A 26,068-nucleotide genomic window follows, 5' to 3' on the forward strand; every position below is an offset into this window, starting at 1 on the left:
CATCACTTCATGGGAAAAAGATGGGGAAACAGTGTCAGACTTTATTTTTGGGGGCTCCAAAATCACTGCAGATGGTGACTGCAGCCATGAAATTAAAAGACGCTTACTCCTTGGAAGAAAAGTTACGACCAACCTAGGTAGCATATTCAAAAGCAGAGACATTACTTTGCCGACTAAGGCCCATCTAGTCAAGGCTATGGTTTTTCCAGTGGTCATATATGGATGTGAGAGTTGGACTGTGAAGAAGGCTGAGCGCCAAAGAATTGATGCCTTTGAACTGTGGTGTCGGACAAGACTCTTGAGAGACCCTTGGACTGCAAGGAGATCCAACCAGTCCATTCTGAAGGAGATCAGTCCTGGGTGTTCTTTGGAAGGAATGATGCTAAAGCTGAAACTCCAGTACTTTAGCCACCTCATGCGAAGAGTTGACTCATGGGAAAAGACTCTGATGCTGGGAGGGATTGGGGGCAGGAGGAGAAGGGGACGACAGAGGATGAGATGGCTGGATCACATCACTGACTCGATGGACGTGAATTTTAGTGAACTCTGGGAGATGGTGATGGACAAGGAGGCCTGACGTGCTGAGATTCATGGGGTAGCAAAGAGTCGGACACGACTGAGCAACTGAGCCGAACTGAACTGAACTGAAAATCACTGCAGATGGTGACTGCAGCCATGAAATTAAAAGACACTTACTTCCTGGAAGAAAAGCTATGACCAACCTAGATGGCATATTAAAAAGCAGAGACGTTACTTTGCTGACAAATGTCCATCTAGTCAAAGCTACGGTTTTTCCAGTAGTCATGTATGGATGTGAGAGTTGGACTGTGATGAAAGCTGAGCCCCAAAGAATGGATGCTTTTGAACTATGGTGTTGGAGAAGACTCTTGAGAGTCCCTTGGACTGCAAGGAGATCCAACCAGTCTATCCTAAAGGAAATCAGTCCTGAATATTCACTGGAAGGACTGATGCTGAAGCTGAAACTCCAGTACTTTGGTCACCTGATGCAAAGAACTGACTCATTCGAAAAGACCCTGATACTGAGAAAGATTGAAGGCAGGAGGAGAAGGAGATGACAGAGGATGAGATGGTTGGATGGCATCACCGACTCAATGGACATGATTTTGAATAAGCTCCGGGAGCTGGTGATAGATAGAGAGGCCTGGCATGCTGCAGTCCATGGGGTCGGAAAGAGTTGGACACGACTGAGTGACTGAACTGAATTACAGAAAAGGAAAAGGAACTTAATCTGGTTAGGTTTAGAAGTAAAAGGCTTGAGATGATGGAAAAATGCTCAGTGTCCAGGTATGAAATCCAGAACAGATATCAAATTGAGTCACTCAAATTGAGTCATTGATAGTAACATCAGTAAGAAATATGACACAGATCAATTTCCTAAGGAAAAGAGAAAAGAACAAAAGAACAGCAGTGAAGATATCCTCCTTATTCTCCCCTCCAATATTTCTGCCTTATATATTATCTTTTGATTTTCTACTTTTTTAACTATTTATTTTAATTGGAGGCTAATTACTTAACAATACTGTGGTGGTTTTTGCAATACATTGACATGAATCTCCCCAATGAATATTCTTATCCATAACTTCTGTAATGTTAAGAATCAAGTCTCACATACCTTCTGTTACTGGAGTCATAGAAGATACTCAATAACATCATTTTGGCTGGTTCTAATAACCACCCCAAACTATCTATGAAAAGTCTAGTAGTAGTGGAACTTGACCAACACATACTTCTTAGACAGTAAAGTCCACCTTCTAAGGGTGCGCTGGAGTATCATTTATAATGCCTCTTTGCAGGCCAACACCAAAGGACATCTTTATACTACTTCATTCATTCTATGAAAACTACTAAAAATTCACTGTGTGCAAGGTACTAGGCTAAGACGCAGCTCTTAGGAGACAGAACGCTAAATCAGACAAGGTCCTCTCTCTTGTAGATCTTACAGTACTGTCACCATCCTCTGCAAGGTCAAAGATAAACTTGTGTCTTGAATCATTTTAGGGTGCTCCACTGTAGTTGCTAATACAAATGCTTATAATTTGATAGCTTTTTTTTTACTTCAGGAAACAGTCTAAGCTACTTCAGCAGGCAGTAACATTCTTTGAGTATAATTGCTACTTTCTTTGTAACTATAGATAAAACTTCATATTCATAAAGTTCTCCATCATCAACTTTATTCATACACTAAAACTGGTAAAAAGTTCACTAATGTTTTTATGTCCATAAAGCCACAGTTCAAATTATCCTGGCCTTCCCTGTGGCCCATAAATCCTCATCACTTGCCTAAATTTCTCCCTTCCCCTACTATACAAATAATTCAAACTCTTCTTCCCTTCCATGTGGTCTCGGCAATTCATATACACTACTATCTCCTTTCTCTGAATTCTGATAATTTTACATATAGCTAGCCTCCATCAATTGAATATTTAGGTTTAAGTTTCCTTATGTTATTCAACAAGCATTTCAGTTAAGCTTTTTTTTTCCCCTTTATGGAAATATACCAATAAATTCTTTAAGGGAAATTTCCACACTTATGTGTCTGTGTGTGTCTTTGTGTGTCTGTCTGTGCACACACGTGCGCTCACTGGCACCATTTTATGCAACTTTCTACTTATAGAAGGCAGACAATATATGTAAATGCTTCTTCATATCTACAGAAATTCACAAAATACTTTCTATACTTGGACCTTTGATAAATGCTTTAGATCATAATATTGCTTGTTAGACCAACACATATTCATTCTACTCACAACCTAACTCCTCAGGGAAGATTCTATCTTAATGGAAGATGGAGGATGGGGGTAAATTTTTTAGCATATTTATACACCTATTACTGCTCTACTGTTCTTCATAATTTAAGGTAGGATCACTAACAATGGAAACAGTGAGAGACTTTATTTTGGGGGGCTCTAAAATCACTGCAGATGATGACTACAGCCATGAAATTAAAAGACTCTTAGTCCTTGGAAGCAAAGCTATGACCAACCTAGACAGCATATTAAAAAGCAGAGACATTTCTTTGCTGACAAAAGTCCGTCTAGTCAAAGCTATGGTTTTTCCAGTAGTCATATATGGATATGAGAGTTGGACTATAAAGAAAGCTGAGCCCCAAAGAATTGATGCTTTTGAACTGTGGTGTTGGAGAAGACTCTTGAGAGTCCCTTGGACTGCAAGGAGATCCAACCAGTCCATCCTAAAGGAAATCAGTTCTGAATATTCATTGGAAGGATGGATGCTGAAGCTGAAACTCCAGTACTCTGGCCACCTGACACAAAGAACTGAGTCACTGGAAAAGACCCTGATGTTGGGAAAATTTGGAGGAGGAGGAGGGGACAACAGAGGATGAGATGGTTGGATGGCACCACCGACTCAATGGACATGAGTCTGAATAAGCTCTGGGAGTTGGTGATGGACAGGGAGGCCTGGCGTGCTGCAGTCCATGGGGTCATAAAGAGTCGGACATGACTGAGCGACTGAACTGAACTAAACATCACTAACAATGAGTAAAAAAAGGAAGACCAGGGAGTTATGAGTTACTAATAGGGATAAAAAGAAGTCTAATACCAAAGCTATTGGAGCTAACAATATCTTGCCTTTCATTTGCAGACCTGGAGTAATCAGACCAGAGCCACAGAGAGGCAGTTTCTTCCTGAGAAGTGATAATACCCTCATGGCAATAAAAATAGTCACTTTTGGTTCATTTAGTTCAGTTCAGTTCACTCAGTTGTGTCCGATTCTTTGTGATTCCATGAACCGCAGCACACCAGGCCTCCCTGTCCATCACCATCTCCCAGAGTCCACCCAAACCCATGTCCATCGAGTCAGTGATGCCATCCAACCATCTCATCCTCTGTCATCCCTCTCTCCTCCTACCCTCAATCTTTCCCAGCATCAGAGTCTTTTCAAATGAGTCAGCTCTTAGCATCAGGTGGCCAAAGTACTGGAGTTTCAGCTTCAACATCCACCCTTCCAATGAACACCCAGAACTGATCTCCTTTAGAATGGACTGGTTGGATCTCCTTGCAGTCCAAGGAACTCTCAAGAGTCTTCTCCAACACCACAGTTCAAAAGCATCAATTCTTTGGTGCTCAGCTTTCTTCATAGTCCAACACTCACATCCATACATGACCACTGGAAAAACCATAGACTTGACTAGATGGACTTTTGTTGGCAAAGTAATATCTCTGCTTTTTAATATGCTGTCTAGGTTGGTCATAACTTTCCTTCCAAGGAGTTAGGTTCATTAGGATCACTCTTTAGGTCAAACAGAACCACTACCCAACTATACCATGATCCAAAGTTTCAAACAAAATAGGGAATAGAGTTAGGAAAAGAGTAATAAAAACTGATCAAAAATAAATAGGCCAAAAGAAATTAAAAACACAGGACCTGAATCAGTCTGCACGGATGCCTCGGTGTGGAGGAGTAGCTGGGGGCCACAAAGGAAACACACCCCAAAAATATGCCTGAAAGAACCATCTTGTGCCGGTAAGGGAGAGACAGAGTCACTGAAAACAACCTGATGCCTCTCATTTCTAGAATTAATGGAATCTCTGGGTCTCGAGACACTTACAAAACACACAAACTCACACATCGTGCACATACGTTAGGTCAAAGCTACACTTGCTCATCAACCAGGTGGTCTCATCAGTTTGGAATGAAATCAGAAGCTCCTTTTCACATCCTACTAAGTCACTTCAGTCGTGTCTGACTATGTGCAACCCCATAGACGGCAGCCCACCAGGCTCCCCCGTCCCTGGGATTCTCCAGGCAAGAACACTGGAGTGGGTTGCCATTTCCTTCTCCAATGCATGAAAGTGAAAAGTGAAACTGAAGTTGTTCAGTTGTGTCCGACTTTTAGCAACGCCATGGACTGTAGCCTACCAGGCTCCTCCGTCCGTGGAATTTTCCAGGCAAGAGTACTGGAGTGGGGTGTCATTGCCTTCTCCGTTCACATCCTAAGACTCATATTAAAAAGCGTGTTTCTTTTTTGAACAGTCTTATAAACTAGTTTTAAATTCTTTTTAAAAAAATTTTATTGAAACATAGTTTATTTACAATGTTGTGCCAATCTCTGCTGTATAGCAAAGAGACTCAGTTATACACATACAGACTTTTTATATTCTTTCCCATTATGGTTTATCACAGGATATTGAATGTAGTTCCCTGTGTTATACAGTACGGCTTTGTTGTTTATCCACAATACTGTTTTAAATTCTGAAGACATTTATTATGGTGGGAAGAAAAAAATTGGGGAAGGGCACGGGGGTGGGGCAACTGATGAACCAGGCTGTCCCAGGCTTCACTTGAAATCATCTAGTGTCACCTTAGTCTTTTTCCTACAGAATAAAGCCTCAAAGTAGGGAGAATGCACACATTAAAGAAGTGGAAACTGTCGCGACAGGAAAACAAAGGTGGGCCTGCTAAATGCAAGTGAACCTAGATGGACTGTAAGTTTTGTTTCCTAGCCATCAAAAATACTTTGGAGGATTTGTGCCAAAATTAGAAATAAAACCATGATCTTTTCTCTCTGCACCCTGCAGAGTTGCCTTTGAAGTCACATGTGCTCCACAGGGCACAGACAGAAACAAAAATCAGGCACTTCTTAAGTTTTATTAGAGGCAGTTCAGTATGAGACAGTGTCCTTCCAGCATTTATTAAAAAGTCATTTTCAGCTTCTTCTTCTCAGATATGATGAGCTTTTGTCTTATGCCCTGGAATTTAAATCCATGCTTCCCTCTGGTGATACCTTCTGGTCCCAGGGATAGCCACAGGGACTTGGCCCAGCCACCTGGATCTGGTTCATACACTGCCTGGATGGACGTGCTCCAGCTCCAGGATCATAAGGACTGGGGCTGACTTTCTGCAGCCACCTGGCAAGACTTGGCTGGCTTTGCAGCCTTCTGGACTTCCCTGAATAGCTCATTGGGGTGCTTCAAGCCCCCCTTATCTCCCCATTCTGCCTTACCAGGGCTACATAAAATGCAGCTATCCCTTCTTCCTGCCAGTGTCCCAACTAGAAGGTGAGAAAAATAATTACATTTGATATAATAACAACCATAATGCTGGTATATTTTGAAAACAATCCATCTGCAAAATCAGGCATTTCCTTGGCAAGCCTCAGGACAGCCTTAAGTTTGGAAATATTTATACTGTTTGTTTTGTTTTCTGCCCAGATACTGAGCTGAGAGTGGAAGTCGAAGTGTCCTGAGCCAGTGTCACATAAGTGGGAGCTAAAAGATCACAGAAGAGAAAAAAAAAAAAAATTCATATGTTCCAATGCATTAATTCACCCACTGTGTGAACTCAAAAAGGAAAAAACTCAAAATAGTGTATTTTCAGCATAAAAGAGTTTATTGTAGGCTATTAAAATTGGCTTTTTTGGAAGGGAAGCTAGAACTAAAGGGAATCTTAAAGACCAACTAATCCAATTACTTAACGAAGTGGAAAGTGCTGCCCTGAAGTCAATGGCTCAGACTGCTAGGATGGTGTCAATAAGACGTGCAAGCCATTTGGAAGGAGCCTCCACTAGCCGAAGTCGGAACAACTTGAATATCAAAAACAATGACTGCAACTGATTCAAACACTTCAAATCTATAATGTCCATGAGTTTATAATGAATAGGTAAGGTGTCCTTCCATCTCCACCCTCATAACAGTAGAGGATAGCTCACTGGTGACTACCAGTAAAAGATGCTAGGGCCCCAAATTAATCATTCTGACAGTTGATAAAGAAAAGGCAAGGCTGAATAATGTACCCTATTTTTTCTTTTTCAAACTATATTTCAGGATAATCAAATAATTGATGATGGAAAATCCATCCACATAAAAGAATCCAAACTAATAAGTGCAGAAATAATGATGGAACTAGAAAATTTCCATTTTGACTCTGACATCTGAAATTTAGTCTTTAAACCAGGTCCTAAGAGACGGAACACAGAACAGTTAAGAATCAACGAAAGTAGAGGGGGATAAAATTCCACAATCAGGGTAATTCATTAGTAAAAATATAAAAGGAATGAGTATCTGGAAAAGAAAGTTCAAAACGGAAATGAGGCAGCAAAAGCAGCATCCAGGGAGACAAAGAACACTATCAACACCTTTCCCAAGTTTTCAACTTAGCCAAGGATTCTTTCAAAAGAAGGAAAAAGTATGACAAAAGTGAGAATATACACAAAGCACAGAAATAACACTGTGGGGGAAAAGGGGTGGGAAGAAGCTGGTCCTGTTCATTGTAGCAATCCTCACAACAGTCAAAATATGGAAGCAACCTCAGCTTAACAGACGGATGAGGGGATAAAGAAAACACGATGTATATACACAATGGAATATTATTCAGCCATGAAAAAGAAGGAAATCCTGCCATGAACAACAACATGGACAGACCTTGAGGGTATTTCACTAAGTGAAATAAGTCAGACAGGCAAAAGCAAATACCATATGATCTCATTTATATGTGGAATCTGAAAGAAACTGAAACTCGTAGACACAAGGAAGAGATCAGTGGTTGCTAGACGTGGGGATTAAAGAGTGAGTGAAATGACTGAAGAGGTTCCAAAGGTAGAAACTTCCAGTTTAAGACAAATAGATTCTGGCAATGTAATGCACAGCACAATGACCACAGTTAATAATATTCAGTGGCTCAGTCATGTCTAACTCTTTTTGACCTCATGGACTGTAAGCTGACAGGCTCCTCTGTCCGTGGAATTTTCCAGGCAAGAATAATGGAGCAGGTTGCCATTTCCTACTCCAGGGATAGTTAATAATACTGTAGTGTATATCTGAAAGTTGCTAACAGAGTAAATCTTAAAAGTTCTCATCACACACAAGAAAAAAAATGTGTAACTGTATGTGATGACCGCTGTCAACTAAATTTACTGTGGTGATCATTTCACAATATATACATGTATCAAATCATTATGGTGCACTCTAAAACTTAATACAATGTTATATGTCAATTACATCTCAACTTTTTTAAAAACCTGGGGCTCAAAGTCCCACTTGATCCCCAACTCTAATGAACAGTATAAAAAAAGGACAAGCTGGGATTAAGGTTGACCATGGGCTATGTCCAATATCAGATGAGCCCCATGCATATTAACCAGAAACAACAAAGTTTCTGAAACAATGACTTCGTGTATCATCCACAGTGAGGTCTCAGTGGGTTTTACTTGGCTCACTGTGAGGATTCTCTCTGTCAAAACAAATAAGCAGAAGTAACGAAGTCAAACAAACCAAAAAAAAAAAAAAAAAAAACCCAAGGCAGCCAGAGAAAAGCGCAGCACTGCACAAAACTAATAAAGGCAGTGAGGAGAGAGTCAACACTGCAAAATGTTGTTGCTTTGTAATACATTTTGGAATCTCCAGAGTGTTTGACAGGTCATGACATGGAACACTGACCTTGTGATTGAAACAGAAGCACCATCTTTTTTTCTCCCTACTGAACTAGTCATTTCTTCCAACAGCTAAGTATGAGAGAGGGAGTGAGGAGAAGAAAAACAGAAGAGAAGGAAATTCATTTGATGAGGAGCCGGATCCTAGTTTCCCTTGGTTCCTATTTTCCAAATGAAGTTTGTAAAACGTCCTACTCTTGAGCTTTTTGAATGGTCAATAGTGACTTGTTTCCAGCTTTTTCCAGAAGAGCAGGTATAGCTTTCTTTTTTATTTTATTTATTTATTGTATATATATATTTTTTTATTTATATATTGGGATATAAAGGAACTTCCCCGATGGCTCAGCAGGTAAAGCATCTGCCTGCAATGCAGGAGACACACAAGATACAGGTTTGATCCCTGAGTCAGGAAGATCCCCTGCAGAAGGAAATGGCAACCCACTCCAGTATTCTTGCCTGGAAAATCCCATGGATATAGGAGCCTGGCAGGCTACAGACCAAAGAGTCACAGAGTTGGACACAACTGAGCAACTAATCACATACTGAGATGTAATTCTAATGCCATAAAATTCACCTTTTTAGAGTGCACAATGCAGTGGTGTTTAGTACATTCTCAAAAAATTACCTGTATATAATCCCAGAAATTTTTCATCACCCCCAAAAGAAATGCTGTATGCATCAGTATATTCTCCATTCTCCCCTTTACCCAAGAGTTAAAACGAATCTGTCTAGTTTGTCTCTCTGGATTTGCCTGACAAGGACATTTCCACTGTACGGCATCATACAATATTCTGTCTTTGGGGTTTGGTTTGTTTCGCTTAGCTTAATGTTGTCAAGGCTCATCATGGGACACCATGTATCAGTACTTCATTCCTTTTTAGGGCTGAATAAAGTCATGTGGGGCTTTCCTGGTGCCTCAGACAGTAAAGAATCTGCCAGGAAACCCAGGTTCAATCCCTGGGTCGGGAAGATCCCCTGGAGAAGGGAATGGCTACCCACTACAGTATTCTTACCTGGAGAATTCCATGAACAGAGGAGCTTGGTGGGCTACAGTCCATGGGGTCCCGGGACCCCCATGCTCAGTCATGACTGAGCAACTGATACTTTCACTTTTTCACTTTCAGTGGAATCATGTATAGATGTGAGAGCTGGTCCATAAAGAAGGCTCAGCACCAAAGAATTGATGCTTTTAAATTGTGGCGCTGGAGAGTTCCTTGGACAACAAGGAGATCAAACCAGTCACTCCTAAAGGAAATCACCCCTGAATATTCATTGAAAGGACTGTTGCTAAAGCTGAAGCTCCAATATTTGGCCACCTGATTTGAAGAGTCAACTCACAGGAAAAGACTTTGATGTCAGGAAAGATTGAAGACAAAAGGAGAAGAGGGCAGCAGAGGTTGAGATGGTTATGTGGCGTCACTGACTCAAGGGAGACAAATTTGAGCAAACTCCAGGAGATAGCGGAAGACAGAGGAGCCTGGCATGTTACAGTCCATGGGGTTGCAGAGTAGGACATGATTTACTGACTGAACAATAACAATGTTCTGTGTGTTTTGTCCATCTATTCATAATATGATGGATACTTCCACTTTTGAGGAATTCACCTTTTTTGATGGACTGCTTCCGCTTGGGGCTATTATGAATAATAGCCCATGAACATTCATGTGCCCGTTTTTCTGTGAATGCATGTTTTTTATTCTCTTGGGTACATAGCAAGGAGCAGGCCTACTGGATCTTACGGTAACTCTGTATTAACCTTTTGAATAACTGCTGGACTGCTTTCCAATGTAGCTGCATTGCTTTACATTCCCACCAGTAAATTGTGAGACTTCTAATTGCTTCATATCTTCACCAACACTTGTTGCTGCTAAGTCACTTCAGTCATGTCTGACTCTGTGCGACCCCACAGACGGTAGCCCACCAGGCTCCCCCGTCCCTGGGATTCTCCAGGCAAGAGTACTGGAGTGGGTTGCCATTGCCTTCTCCCCCAACACTTGTTACTGTCCATCTTTTTGACTATGTATTTTCCAACGGGTATGAAATGGTATCTCACTGTGGTTTTGACGTGCATTTCAACATTTGATGGGCTTAAAAACTAAGCCTCTTTCCTTCTGCTATTGGCCCTTTATGTATCTTCTTTGGAGAAATGTCCATTCAAATCTTTTGCCCAATTTTAACTGGGTTATTTGTCTTTTAATTATTGAGTTGTAACAGTTCCTTAAATATTCTGGATATAAATCATTTATCAGATATATGATTTGCAAACATTTTCTCACATTTTATGAGTTGTCTTTTCACTTTCTTGAGACTGTCCTTTGAAGCATAAGAGTTTTTAAATTCTGATGGAGTCCAGTTTATTTTTCCCTTTTCTGAGTGTGTTTCTGGTGTCATACATAAAGCCCCTGCCTAATCTACAGTCATAAAGGTTTATACCTGTCTTCTTCTAAGAGTTTTATAACTTTAAGTTCTGAGTTAACATTTTTTAATGATTTGAGTTACAAGTCCCACTTCATCTTTTTGGTACCTTTTGTTTTGTGACATCTGCAGTGTGTTTGTAAGGCTGTAGCCCTCACATAATTTCTCAGTGCAAGTTGCTGCTTCAAGGTAAGAGAAGGAGGTATTATTTTTTAACAAAATGAAATGACTGGGGAGGCAGTACACAAATCAGTAGTTCAAGTTCTGAAGTCAGACTCTATCTCAGTTCTACTACTTACATGCTGTGTGACTCTGAGTTGAGTTGCTCTCTTCTCTGTACCCAGATGCTCCCTATTTTAAAATCAGCAGAGAAAAAATAGAGTTGCAAGGATTATATGAGTTAATACAGGCAAAGTTCTCAGAACAGTTTACAGCTCATTGTGAGCATCAAGTCTATGTTAGCTACTGTTATCAGTAAAGATCCAATTACAGTAATCCTAGGGCTACAGTTTCCAAAGAAATATAGGTCTCAAAATAAGAGCACAGTAGAAGGAAATCAACCCTGAATATTCACTGGAAAGACTGATGCTGAAGCTGAAGCTCCAATACTTTGACTACCTGATGGGAAGAGCTGACTCACTGGAAAAGCCCCTGATGCTGGGAAAGATTGAGGGCAGGAGGAGAAGAGGGCAACAGAGATGGTTAGATAACATCACAGACTCAATGGACATGAGTTTGAGCAAACCCCAGAAGACAGTGGAGGACGTGGAAGCCTGGTGTGCTGCAGTCCATAGGGTCTCAGAGTCCGACATGACTTAGCGACTGAACAACAAAAAGAGGCTGGATCAATGATGTGGCTTGCAAGACAACACCTCTGATTCTCCCATATGGTGTTCCTGCGTCCCAGAGGCCCGCTACCACTGGGGACCACATTTTGCTGACAGTCATCTTTGTTCTGTGTACAAGTCACTCTCTGTTTTGTTTTCCACAAACTTTCAGGTTTACCTGCTGCTGCTGCTGCTGCTGCTGCTGCTGCTAAGTCGCTTCAGTCGTGTCCGACTCTGTGTGGCCCCATAGATGGCAGCCCACCAGGCTCTCCCGTCCCTGGGATTCTCCAGGCAAGAACACTGGAGTGGTTGCCATTTCCTTCTCCAAGGCATGAAAGTGAAAAGTGAAAGTGAAGTCACTCAATCGTGTCTGACTCTCAGTGACATCATGGACTGTAGCCCACCAGGCTCCTCCGTCCATGGGGTTTTCCAGGCAAGAGTATTGGAGTGGGGTGCCATTGTCTTCTCCTAACAGGTACCAATTTTCAATGCCAGACACCAAAAAATTATTGGAGTGATACTTTAATTACTGAAAATTACTGGAGTTTACTGGAGTGATGCTTTAATCTCCTAGAGTCAAAGTCTATTTATAAGAGCAAAGTATTCTTTCTCTGTAGCCTTTTTGTGTCCAGGTCATTTTAGCAACAGCATCAGAAATAGTAACAGCAGAGTCAGAGGGCAAGTTTGATTCACTCAATTCCTTTCCAGGAATTTCCTACATGTTTCATAAATTTCAGGAGATACCATCCAATCCATGTAAACTGATATCATGAACAACTGTAAGTCTTTCTTCCCCACAGGCTATCTTTTTTATTTCAATTCCTAATTATCAGAGTTTGACCAAGTTTCCATTCAGAGGTGGTTTCCCATTTGTCAGAAAGCTTCTAGAACATTGCCCTTCCTATCCTCACAACTATCCCTTCAATTAGTGTGCGTTTGCTGCTACTGCTAAGTCACTTCAGTCGTGTCCGACTCTGTGCGACCCCATAGACGGTAGCCCACCAGGCTTCCCTGTCCCTGGGATTCTCCAGGCAAGAACAGTGGAGTGGTTGCCATTTCCTTCTCCAATGCATGAAAGTGAAGTCGCTCAGTTGTGTCTGACCCTCAGCGACCCCATGGACTGTAGCCCACCAGGCTCCTCCGTCCATGGGATTTTCCAGGCAAGAGTACTGGAGTGGGGTGCCATTGCCTTCTCCGAGTGTGTGTTTGGCAACTGTAAATTACTTTTAATATGAGCAAATGCAAAATATTATTAGATGGGAAAACTTCTGGGATCAAATTCCATCCTGGGTGATTACTGAGTTCTGACACTGTTGGAACAAATAGCAGGATATGTTCATCCAGGATTTGCTGTTCCCCTTCCACCTGGGAGGTATGCCACTCTGATCCTACAATGATCCTTTGGCTTAAAACAGAATTCCTTGGCAGTCCAATGGCTAACACTTCACCTTCCAATGCAGGGAGTGAAGGTTCAATCCCTGGTCAGGGAGCTAAGGGGTCTAAGGGGTTTCCCAGGCGGCACCAGTAGCAAAGAACCCATCTGTCGATGCAGGAGGTATAAGAGTTCGATCCCTGGGTTGGGAAGATCCCCTGGAGGAGGCATGGCAGCCCACTCCAGGATTCTTGCCTGGAGAATCCCATGGACAGAGGAGCCTGGTGGGCTACAGTCCTTAGGGTCACACACAGTCAGACACGACTGAAGCAACGGAGCACACACATGCACAGGGGGCTAAGATCCCACATGCCTCACAGACAAAAAATCAAAACATAAAACAGAAGCAATGTTGTAACAAATTCAACAGACTTAAAAAAAAAAAAAAACAGAATTCTTCTTAAGACTTCCTTTCAGACTCTGTTATCTATGTACACACATTTCAATATCTTACACCTCTTTTAAAAACCAAAAACGGGTTTATTCAGCTGGCTCATTTGCCCTGTCCTCCCTCAACTGAGGACATCACTGGTCCAGGTTCCAACACACGCATTCACTTCCTCCCTGGACACCCCTAGTGCATTATTTTAGTTCAAACACAGCCATGTCTATAGATCCTGTTTCATTCCAGAGCCCAAGCTGAGAACAAAGCAGCCTGAACTCCACCTGCAGGATACTCCTCACTCAAGAAAACACATTTTCCTCTTCCAAACTGAATTCAGGAAGAATATACTAGGGTCACTCTAAGCTAACAAATGAGTAAATCCACTGGGTGAGGTGAGGCCACAGGGCCTCTGCCACCAGGACCGCCCATCTTCCCTGAACCCCCTTCTCTGATGTTTCCCCATTCTTAACCTCCCAAGGGGCTGTTTTAAGGTCTAATTCCTTCAATCTCAGGAAACACATATCCTAGTTACAGCCTCAGTAAAGAATGAAAAAAAAAAATGTTAAGCTGGCAATGGTTCTCGGCATCATAATATCTGACAAAAATGAGGCGTTGATAAGTCACTGCATTCGGCCTCCTGTACCTGCAGGAAATGAGCCTGAAGAGCCACAAAAAGGGCTCCCCACTAAAGAAAAGGAGCAGCTCCAGCTGACACGAGAATGTGCCTGTCAAGCTACACAGCTGGCCGAGAGGCCATGACAGTCCTCCTGAGCGCTAAGCAGAGGCGTGATGAGCTGACACAGTGGAGGCTTCCGTGCTAACAGAGTGGTCAACCCTCCTAGCTATCTACGACTGTCCCTGTTTCAACACTGAAAGATCTATGTTCTCAGCAGCTACCCTACCACCATCAGCTCTCTGCAACTGGCTACTCTTACCCTTTTCTTAAAGAGATGGGAATACCAGACCACCTGACCTGCCTCCTGAGAAATCTGTATGCAGGTCAAGAAGCAACAGTTAGAACTAGACATGGAACAAAAAACTGGTTCCAAACTGGGAAAAGAGTATGTCAAGGCTGTATATTGTCACCCTGCTTATTTAACTTATATGCAGAGTACATCATGTGAAATGCCAGGCTGGATGAAGCACAAGCTAGAATCAAGATTGCCAGGAGAAATATCAATAACCTCGATAGGCAGATGACACCACCCTTATAGCAGAAAGTGAAGAAGAACTAAAGAGTCTCTTGATGAAAATGAAAGAGGAGAGTGAAAAAGTTGGCTTAAAACTCAACATTCAGAAAACTAAGATCATGGCATCCAGTCCCATCACTTTATGGCAAATAGATAGGGAAACAATGGAAACAGTGAGAGACTTTATTTTGGGAGACTCCAAATCACCACGGATGGTGACTGCAGCCACGAAATTAAAAGACATTTGCTCCTTGGAAGAAAAGTTATGACCAACCTAGACAGCATATTAAAAAGCAGAGATGTTACTTTGCTGACAAATGTCCATCTAGTCAAAGCTATGGTTTTTCCAGTAGTCATGTGTGAGAGTTGGACTATAAAGAAAACTGAGCACCGAAGAATTGATGCTTTTAAACTGTGGTGTTGGAAAAGACTCTTGAGAGTCCCTTGGACTGGAAGGAGATCCAACCAGTCCATCCTAAAGGAAATTAGTCCTGAATATTCACTGGGAGGACTGATGCTGAAGCTGAAGTTCCAATACTTTGGCCACCTGATGCAAAGAACTGACTCATTTGAAAAGACCCTGGGAAAGATTGAAGGCAGGGGAAGGGACGACAGAGGATGAGATGGTTGAATGGTATCACTGACTTGACAGACATGAGTTTGAACAAGCTCTAGGAGTTGGTGATGGACAGGGAAGCCTGGCATGCTGCAGTCCATGGGGTCGCAAAGGGTCTGATATGACTAAACAACTGAACTGAACTCTTACCCTAAACTGGGCCAGGACAAAAGAGGAGACCGGAAACTAGTAAGAGGTGAGGAAGAGCAGGGCACCTTATCACGGAGGCAGAACTTTCTGCATCTTAAAGGGTTTTGACTAACTAGATCCAGTACAGTTCTCAAGGAAAGAAAGCTCCTTCTTTTACTCAAGCACCTTCAGTTTTCTAGTGAGGGAAGCAATACCCTCCCAGAAGCCGTTGGGCTGCAGACTTTATAATAGCTCAGTGGAAGAGACTGCAATCCAAATTTTCTAAAAGTTTGGTCTTTGGATCACCTGCATTAGAATCGTCTGGTGAGGTTGATCAAATCTAGGTCCCTGGGTCCATCCAAACACCTGCTGGATCAGATTCTCTAGCAGTAGAGCTCAGAAACCTCCATTTACTAAGAAAGCCCCAAATGTCTGCTGAATATTGAACTTCTCTGTTTCTTCTTTCACACCCTCTCCTTCACCGTCTGTTAGGCTTCAGGGCTCAACCAGGACTCCGGTAACAGGAATCCTCAGAAGAGAAATCAGAAGAGAAGTGAACTTGATTTGGGGGCTCCCCACTTTTCTGTACACCTGCCCTTTTTCAGCTTCTAAATGTTCTCTTTCCTCCCTTTCTAATCCATTCCCTTTGATTGTCCTCTGGTTAGACAAGGCTCATGAAGACTTGTTCTATTCTGAGCAGTCTCTGTGTCCCCAAATCACTTTTCAGTCTCTCCTCCCTCAACCATCTGATCTTTTATTCAATAGTACATTGCAGTTTGTTGCTAGGAAAGCAATCTGTATAAATTAATTCATAGTTAAGGCAAAATGACTGATATGATGTCTTACTCTTCTTGGTAAGGAAGAGTTGCTTGTTACCAAAATGAGTCACTAACTGTTGGAATTAATAGACATCTAGGGAAAGTATTTGGGGATTCATAGGGTTATTCCTTAAGTCAGTGCTTTCTGCTGACTTCCCTGACTGGCACAAAACCTTAATGCGGTGAGGAGAAGTCCTTCCACAATAGCCATTACATAACTCCTCACAACATACACCTACAGGAAAGTCATTAAAGCATGGTCTTTGGTCCCAGGAAGACATGGATCTAAGTCTTGACTCTACTCTAAGTCTTTCTCAGACATGACCAACCAACATATTTAACATCTTACTCATAAAACCAGAGATTATTACAACACTTATTTCAGGAGATTGTTAAACTCAATAAAAATTTTTTCAAAGCATCTGGTATCTGGTACTTAACAAAACAGTTATTATTATTAGCATTATAAGAATAAGTAGATAATGAGTATTCATCCAAACTCAATGAGTACTCAATGAGTATTCATCCGAACATCCAAACTCCACTGGATTCAACTACACAAAACTAGACTCGTGTGCTTAGTCTTCATGGTGGATTGTTCAAATCGCCGTGGTATTCATTTACAGCTCTAAAATACTGAGGGAAACATTGGTCATCATCAACCTGGTTTCGCCTTTGACAAGTAGGGATTTGTAGAATTAGTCCAGGTTGCCAAACGGTCCTGGCTCAGTATCTAAGGATACCATGGCTACTGCTGCTCATTTCCTCCTGGGCTTTTAGCCTTTAAAACTCATTGAAGGTCAAGGTCACTGAGGTTATGGCCTCAGCCACTTCCTATTAATGCCACCACATAAGCAAAAGCAAAATGGAGCATGTAGAGAGGAGCAGAGCAACGGGAGAACCATGGGCACCAGGATTTCTAATAGTCGGTGGTCAGCTCCTCTTTGCCAGGTCCCTTTTCTACAGAGTCAGTTCAGTTCAGTTGCTCAGTCATGTCCGACTCTTTGCGACCCCATGAATCGCAGCACGCCAGGCCTCCCTGTCCATCACCAACTCCCAGAGTTCACTCAGACTCACGTCCATCGAGTCAATGATGCCATCCAGCCATCCCATCCTCTGTCCTCCCCTTCTCCTCCTGCCCCCAAACCCTCCCAGCATCAGGGTCTTTTCCAATGAGTCAACTCTTCGCATAAGGTAGCCAAAGTACTAGAGTTTCAGCTTTAGCATCATTCCTTCCAAAGAAATCCCAGGGCTAATCTCCTTCAGAATAGACTGGTTGGATCTCCTTGCAGTCCAAGGGACTCTCAAGAGTCTTCTCCAACACCACAGTTCAAAAGCATCTTCAGGGTCCTGATGACTAAAATCATGAAGACAAGGAAGGATGAAGCATAAAACTGCCTTCTTCAAACAACAGAGACCAAGAGAGTCTTGCATCACTGGGACAGTTGATGGCACTGTCCCAACTCACACTTAATACCTAGAAAACGTGTCCATTTTCTGCTGTGAATTTCCAAGACTAAGACAAAACAGACACATTCAAGAACACAGCTTTCAGAGATAGAGTTCATGGCCTTTGGGCTCCTACCAAGTTCAACATGCATGACTCACAAGGTAAAACTAAGGGGTTCCCCCAGGAGACATAGAAAAGAAATTTTTCCAATAAATAGGCCTTCAACTATGCTTCTACCATAATTATAAGGTAAAAAAACACAGAGCAAATACAAGCAACGCTTGGCTTATAGGAAAATCAAAAGAAGGGTCAGAGTTCAACAGGATGAGATGCCAAAGGAGGAAGTGAGGCAGACTGAAGGCAATGGATGATGACAAGAACACAACAAGGATGGCAATGTAGAGAATTAGAAAAGAGGATAATGGGACAGAATACCTGCCAAGAAAACAGACTACTATTACCCCAGACACTGGAAGTAAGCAAAGTGAAATTAGATTTTTTAAAAGGTAAATAGCACATCATAATAAGCAGTAGCCACTATCCATGACTTCGATATTTTTATACAGTATCTTGATCGTATCTGCTCAATTGTGATTAAGCCTTCAAATCTGCTCAAAAGCAATTCAATAACAAAATTCAGAAACAACATACTTTGTCATCTCTAGTTACAATATATACACAGAGCTCTCAGATGTTAAGAGCAGTGGCTGGCCTAGGAATTTTCATAATCAAATTATATAGCACTAGTGGAACTCTTTCTGGGAATCCAAGCCAATCTCTGAAGGCTATAATTCAAAGTAACATGGAGAAATTAGAGAAAGACATTTTCATTAGCGTGAAGCTTTAGACTTATGGCCAAAAATTTGAAAGGAAATGCAAAATCCAATCAGATAGAATAAAATGACTATATAATGCTGCCGAGAACTAAAGAAGTGCAGAATGTAATCAAGCAGTAGAGGAAATTAGTTGCAACCTGGATAAGGATGCAGAAGTATGTCTACCCAAATCAGATGAAAGGATATAAGGCTATCAATACAGGAGACCAAGGCTGAAAAACCCATCTTATCAGAAGGGTGTGGACAGCCATCTGCTGTCATAGCAACTATATAGGATTTAGCCTTCTGTTGTCATAGCAATTATTAAATGGACTTACTGGCAGTTCTAAAGAAAGAAAGATAGTGCTAAGTCGTGTCTCTTGGGATCCTGTAGACTGTAGCCTGCCAGGCTCCTCTGTCCATGGGATTGTCCAGGCAAGAATACCAGAGCAGGTTGCCATTTCCTTCTCCAGGGGATCTTCCCAACCCAGGGATCAAACCCAGGTCTCCTGTATTGCAGACAGACTCTTTACTGACTGAGCTATGTGGGAAGCCCCATGAATGACCTGAATCTAATAACAAGTAAACATCAAAGAAATGTAAAACAAGAGGCATTCTACAAATGAACAAGGAAGAAGGGAAGGCAGGAAGGAAAGAAGGACTGGTCTGTACTGCTCAAAAACGTCACTGTCGTGAAAGAAAAGAAAGAACTGTTTCAAATTAAAGACATCCAAACGGACATGACAATTCAATAGAATGCATGGTTTGGGACTTTCTTTTGCTAACAGTGACTCTGTTGTTTCAATTCGTAAAATCTGAATGAGGTCTGTAGATTAGATAGTAGGATGGCATTAATGTTAATCTCACAATTTTGATAAGGCTGTGGTATTTAAGTAGAGAGTTTTATTGCTTTCAGGAAATACAGAGTGAAGTATTTAGCGACAGAGACATCATGTCTGACTTAGCCCAATGGTCCAGAAAACAAAAACAGAGAAAAGGATAAAATGTCATCATTTGAGAAATCTGGAAAAGTTTACAGGAATTCTTTGTACTACTCTTCCAACTTTTCTATATATCTAATACTATGCTTTCTAAAACTTCAAAGAAAGAAACGCTAATATTAAAGTAATAGGGTTTTTTTTTAAGCCACTCTTTGACATCAAAAATAACCCACTGATAGTGAAGCACAAAAAGATGATTAAAAACCGGAAAAGTAAATCTGAGAGAGTAAAACTGGATTGAATAAAATGGACAAAAGGGAAATTAGAGAAAGGATTATTTAAAGCACGTTAAGCTTTCCTCTACTTTGAACCGAAAGTCAATTATATCCCCTGAGATGAGGGCTCTAATGCCAAGAGCATGGGATGCCCACAGCAAACATCTGCCCCAGAGTTTAACTCAACAGGGTGGCTGAGGCTCAGGGTTATCTCCCCTACCTCATCCTCCTCAGCAGAACTCCTCTTCAGGAAAATCTCCCTCTTGACCTAATACCAAATGCTTCTAGGTAGAAGGCAGGTCCAACGCCTGGGAATCCAGATATCAACCCCAGCCAGGCCAGGACAAGAGGATTGTGAATCACTCTTTGTAACAGGACAAAGACCTCATTCAGTGGAGAAACTTGTAGGAACAGTAATTCTCCCAGCGTTCTCCTAGGTAATACACTTCCCCATTCCTAAGCACTCCCTACTGGTGGTGTTTCCAGTACACAGATATCTGACTTCAAACGTGCCTAGCCCTTCTCTGAGCCCACAACCAACTGCAGCTTCACCCTGGGCTGTACCAGCCTCAACTATTTAGCATGACCCAAGGCACCCCACCACCTGTAACTGTGCAGACTCCAGCTGGTTTTACCCTGAGCATGCTCTGGAGGCAACAGCAGCCTGTGAAACAGAGACTGGAACACAAAGAAATCTCCTAATAAGATCAATTATTAAAAATCAAAATGAATGCCGAAAGGAAGCCGTGGTATCCCCTTCTGTAAATTCTTCAAAGTCTTGGGAGAATTTTATTTACTCTGAGTATTTAAAATATTTCCATGTCTGAAACCAAGAGCCAGACTATATAACTTTGAAATGGTTATACAGTGGTGACTTTGAAGTTGTGTGTGTGTGTATGTGTGTGTGTGTGATTGAATTAGAGAGATATATAACAACTACATCAACCTTTCATTAATTCAACAAGTGTTGACTAAGTTCATATTATATGCATAATGGAAGCTGTGAAAAGAGGTTTTCAAAAATATGCAGAAATGGGCTTAAAATTCAAATGTGAAAATGCTTTTTAAATAACTACTTAGCACAGCAGTTTAATGAAGTAAGTACCACAGCCTCACTTTCAAGGTAAGAAAGCCAAAAGAAAAAGAAAGAAAAAAATAGAAAAAGTTCAGAAACATGTCAAATGGCTCCAGAAGTCCTAACAGAGTTGAAAAGTCCCCAGTACTAGTCTCTGATTTGGAATAATTGGGTAATCTTGGCAAACCACCCTGCTTCATAAGATCTTAGATTCAATAAGTGAATTGAACCAGATGGCCCCTAAGGTTGCTTCCAGCCCTAAAAAAAAAAAAAAGCTAGAATCTGTACCCTAGGATATGCCCTGTTGAACATACATCACAAGCCAGATGAGGATAAGAAGAGAAAAGCCTAAAATAAAGCCATTTCAGAAAAACTTTAGTTTACACAGAAAAGGAAATGGTAATGATTCAATCAGAAAGAAAAAAGTTCTGATTATTCAAAAGAGGTGCTGCAGAAAACTCAAATAAGGAGAAGATCTTTGTTCTGCTTCTTTTGTGATTATCAAGAATAGTAACACCCTCCAGTGTCTGCAATGCAGAGGCAGCTGAAGTGTAGGGTACTCATGTCCTTGGAAGAAGGAAAGGCAGCACCCTACAGGGGCTGTCACTCTTGTTCTCCCCTGCCTTTGTATCCACCTCCCAAGGAACAAAGACACAGTCATCAGCCCCCAATCTTCACTTTTTCCCAGGATTAGGTAACTCAGGAAGGGCCGCTGGCACTTGGAGAAGCCTGTGTTCAGCCCCTGTGACCCAGAGGCCTCCTTCATGTTGCTTCCAGCCATCTACCATGAAGGTAACTCACCCTCCCTGGCCTAAGCCTCCCAAATAACCTCTCTGCTCAAATAAAAGCAGACTGGACTAGCAGGAGGAGCCTAGCTATAAACCAAGCCCCATCATCAACTGGCTGTGTGACCTGTAACTACCTATTTAACTTCATGTGCCTCTTAGCTCCCCTGTAAAATAGTGAGTAACACTGGACCTATCACCTCAAAAGTATATACAAACACATTTTAAATGTATAAAATGTCCCTTTGAATTAATAAGAAAAATATGTATCTCCCAACAGATAAAGAGATAGCTAAAAAGATTAATCATAGAAGAAGGAAAACTGGTCAATAACCAGTAGATGATGCTCATTAATAAATCAGAACTTGAAAATAACACAACTATTAGATACTACTTTTCATCCAACAGATCAGTAAAATTTTAAAGATCATATTAGCAAGGGTATAAGAAGATGATTACTCTTATACTTGGCAGGTGAAAAGCTAACTTGCCTTTTGGGGAGAATCTGATAGTGTCCATAAAGATATCAAGTATGCATGGCTTTTGATCTTTTGCAATATCCTCCTAGAGAAGTGGTCTCGCATATGCTGAAAACATGCATAAAGATGTTCAATGTAGCACTGTTTGCTTAAATGTTCATTAACTGGGGGATGGTTAAAGAAATTATAAAACATCTATACCATGGAATATTAAAGTGCCAGGTAAAAGAATTAAGTAGATCTACTTATCTGTGCTGGTATGAAATACATTATGAAACCAGAATAGTGCCTGGCACACAGGAGCCACTCAGTAAGTATTTGTTGGGTAAATGAATACATATATACCTTTTCACAGCACTTTCATATATCTTATCTCATCTAATTCCTATGAAAATCCAACTACATAAGCCAAGCAAGGATTTCTGTCCCCAGAGGAAGGGCAAAGACATTAAAGTTCAAAGTGATCATGCCTTGCCCAAGATGATACACGTAAAGTACTGGTCAGTGTCTTCGGTGACTGACACACACTCTGCCTGCAGCGAGGCCAAGCTGGGAGAAACCCCAGTGAGGAAGCGCCAAGTTTATAAGTAGCTGGAGGGTCACTCGGCATTGCTCGTTGACTGGGACAGACTCCTCTTTTATCAGCAAAGCCATCCATGAGGTGAGGTTTGGCCATCTGGACCTCTACTCTGGCCCTTTGGGCATCTAACAACAGGTCTGAAAGGAGGTCATTCAATACCAGGTCGTCATGGGAACTCTACCCTGCCCCCACTCCCCTGCCCCTGGAACAGAATGGACCAGGAAGGGAAAGAGGAGCATTTGTAAAGCGCCTGCTATGAGCCAAGCACAACGAATAGGAAAAAATTCATCTGAGCCTTCTTTTAAAAATCACCACAAGAAAAAGACACCGTGTTGTTGGTAAGCAAAGTACATAACATGCCTGCATCGCAGCTTAATCTAGGTCAGTCATGGCTGCCAAGGAAGTTGAGCTCACATGAAGCTCACTCTGGTCACCCTGCCTGCCAGAGCGCAAGTCCAGACAAGGAGGGTTTGGGTACCACATGGCCAGTTGTGCCATAGCTGCACAGGGGCTGCTTACTGGTTCACATCGGGAATATGGATGTCAGGCATAAAAGAAAAAATCACTGGCTGATTTGTAAAACACAAACACTCTGTCCCAGATGAGCCAGTGGACAGCCAACATATTCAGAAATTTCAGATGCTGGGCTCTTACTGAAATAGCATCTTCTTTCGCTTTCATTCATCCTACTCAACATTATCTGAAAACAGTGAAAATGGTACTATGTTTGGGCATTGTTACCTTGCAAGTTTCATCTTAATTACACAAGCTCTTGGCAACCGTTGCTTAGTAACAAACACATTTGAAATAGATTTGTTGACTTAATATGAGACAATCTGAAAAGACCTTAGCCCAAAATTCACTGATGGAAAAACAGTAATGGTCTGGCAAAGCAAAAATACTTTTTTAAAATTAAAAAGTACTCATAAACTTAAGGTTTTACCAGATTCCAAAGACATTACTAAACGTCTACAGTAGTATCATAATATTTTATGACACTTCAGTACCGATCTATTATTTTCCAAAGCACTTCAGATGCAGTTATCTGACTGAGAGGCTAACTGCAGCTCTGCGAGACAGGCCTTAGACTTGGACTTTTAGTCAAACCAGGCTCCTTCACAGAAAAGCAATGGTGTCTGGGTTTCCACAGGTTCAAAATATCCTCCATGGCATAGTTTTGAACACCACCACTTCTTTCAAGATTTCTGGAAGCGTTGCTGGCTTCTGGTGAGTTTTCAAGTCAGAAGGAAAAAAGCAAAAGAAGCTTTCCCTCAATCTTTCCAAGAATATTCTTTTACCACCTGTTAATAAAATCTGTGATAAAAGTGGAAATGGAAATGCAGTTCAGGACTCTCTCCTACACACAAGGACAGAAACCCCCAACCCTGCTCACTCTCCTCAGCGAGTGCCCTGCACACTCCCCTGCCTCCTGATGCCGCCTCACTGTCCACTGGCCATGCCCACCTCAGGAGCTGGGCATCAACACCCACTCTGCCCTGCTTTCACTGTCTCAGGGAGAGGGATCCTCACAGGTGCTTTAAGTCCCTCCCACCCCTTGCATCTTATGGTATTTTCCACTGCCCCTGTTTCTGCTCCAGCCTCTTTTCTTCCTTTTTTGAAAAACTTCTCAAAAGAGGAGTCTCCATTCACTGGCTTTCCTTTCTCACATCCCACTCAACCCTCAACCCACAGCAATCTGACTCTAACTCATGATTTCCTCTTCCAGTCCCCTTTTCTGTGGATTCCAGAAAGACTTCGCTGAATAGCAGCATACTTTTTAGAAATCTGTTTTTCTGGTATGTTTGTCTTTGCAAAATTAGTGTTAGATATTAAACTATTGGTCTGACCACCACATTTCTCCCAGTGTTTGCTTCATTTATCTCTGGTGAGGACTTTATGCTAGCTTCACAACCCACTTAGTCCTCCGTTCTCCATGAAGACATCCCCGGCTGCCAAAATTTTCTTTCTAAACACTCCTTCATCTGATGATTTCTCATCTCTGCTCAAAAACCATCCTGGCACTCCAGGTCTGCCAACAGCCTTCCTTCCAGTCTTCTCTACTACTTAAGTCCACCCCAACCTAATCCATCTGCTGGGGTGAGTCCTTCAAATTTATCACAGTCCAAGCATACACCCCTATGATGAGAAGACTTAGCTTCCACTGAAGGAGGAAAGAGAATACCCACCAAGCAGACACCTGTCCAGGACCTTCTATCTGGTTGCCCATCACATCACAAGTCACCTCACCAATCTCCTTCACTTACTTGGGCTGCCTGGCCCCAAGGCATTTGAACTCTCAGACATAAGCCTAAATCTTTCTCAGTAGAAAGAGACCTTTCTGTTGCTTCCTATACTCAATCATTCATGGATTTCTTCATCAAACAAATCCCTATTCAAGAGCCAAAATGCATTACTGTGCCAGGCATTGTCTATAGGCAACGATGACTCATTAATAACAAAAATAATGAAACTTTCCCTTATCTCATGGAATCCCTAGACTAACACATTATTCAAATACGTATAAAATAAGTGCTATGGAGAACTATATACGGCTAGAAAAGTGTACAATAGAGAGACTAACCAAAGTTATGTGGTGGGGGGCTGAGTGAGGAAGGGGGTACTTAAGGAAAAGGAACAGCATATGGTAAACGTCCTGCTCCTTCTCACATTCTTTACCCGTGATGTCACCAAAATGCAAGTTCACACGCCCGACACACAGTGAGGCCAAACAACAGCAAAATGTCAGAGTTTGGAGCAGAGAAACATTTATTGAGGGCCCTACAAGGATATGGGGGGCCCATGCCTTCAAAACCCCAAATTCCCTGAAAGCGCTCGCCAAAGACCTTTTTTAGGAAGGCTGAGGGAGGAGCGGGTGAGTTGCTGCAAAATTCTTGGGGGTCAGAGCCTTTGTTCCTGAAGTGAGGCCAAAGTTCAGGGAACGATGTTCCTTGTATACCTCCACCAAATGAATGTTATTCTCTGTTCTGACAAGAAAGGTCCCAAGTATGACTTTCACTCTCTGAGGTCCAGTCCTGGCTGAGAGAAGGCAGAGCTCAGCTGGCAGCTCCCTCAGGGCCAGGTCCCCAGACTCTGTCCAGCTGTCATGGCCGAGGTGCGCAGGACCCAACTGTCCCTCAGGTTCTGCACGTTGCCCAAATAGTGGGGGCCAGGTCCATAGACTGCATCCTATGCAGACGGCCACTGCCATGAGGTCACAGAGGCAAAGATGGGGGAGGGCGTCATCGCTGTCTGAAGGCCTGGGTCCAGCCAGCAGGTGGCCTTGCGAGGGCTCCAGAGCCCTGCAGGACGGTACCCCCAGCCTGCTCCCTGGGCCCTCCAACTTACCCGCTGCTCTGAGGCTGGGTGAGCTCCAGGTCCCTGGGGAGAAGGCCAGGGTCTGCCTCTACCTCTCTCTTCCCATGGAGGACCTCCACTCACTCCACGGG

General features: G+C 42.2%; 1 protein-coding gene across 2 annotated transcripts in view; it reads right to left on the minus strand.

Annotated features, from left to right (window-relative positions):
* Positions 1-26,068, minus strand: part of NEBL (nebulette) — a 385,069-nt gene that overhangs the window by 331,082 nt on the left and 27,919 nt on the right. The window lies entirely within an intron of this gene.

This window comes from Capricornis sumatraensis, chromosome 15 (genome assembly GCF_032405125.1).
Source record: "Capricornis sumatraensis isolate serow.1 chromosome 15, serow.2, whole genome shotgun sequence".
Classification (NCBI taxonomy): Eukaryota; Metazoa; Chordata; class Mammalia; order Artiodactyla; family Bovidae; genus Capricornis; species Capricornis sumatraensis.